Consider the following 594-nt stretch of genomic DNA (forward strand, 5'->3'; position numbering starts at 1 on the left):
CCTGAACGTGGTTCGTCACTTATTGATGTATGACCACGCTTAAATTCATTTACCCAGTTATAAACCGTTGCTAAGGCAGGGGCAGATGTGCCATGAACTGAGGCCAAGTCATTTTTTATCTCATATGGAGTTAAACCCTTTAAATGAAAATGTTTGATTACCGCTCTGAACTCGTTTTTTTTTTCATTTTTCTTAACGAACAATTTTTTTTTTCAATTGGTTATAAAAACACGTAAACTCAGAAGATGTGGACTGTGACTGCACCATATATCTAGTCGGGAGTGGTGCTGACTGAAAACAGATGATTTGGAGCGATTCGCGCGCCATCTGTTGGTCATTCTAAGGACTTATTGAACTACCCTCGTACAAACATTGTTAGGTTAATTGAAACGGGGTCAATTCTACTTGTAGTTCTAAGTTTCTTCAAATGAGTAATGTGCGTCTAAATTTTTAACCACCTGTAGTACAATGAAATGAATTTTATTGTGTTACAACGGGAACACTTAAGTTAAGTTGTGTTGCGTTAAGCAAAATTTCGTTAGGTTCTGTTGAGTTAGATTCATGTGTAGGTTAAGACCGAGTTAACCTATTAAA

The sequence above is a fragment of the Belonocnema kinseyi genome, chromosome 10, assembly GCF_010883055.1.
Source record: "Belonocnema kinseyi isolate 2016_QV_RU_SX_M_011 chromosome 10, B_treatae_v1, whole genome shotgun sequence".
Classification (NCBI taxonomy): domain Eukaryota; kingdom Metazoa; phylum Arthropoda; class Insecta; order Hymenoptera; family Cynipidae; genus Belonocnema; species Belonocnema kinseyi.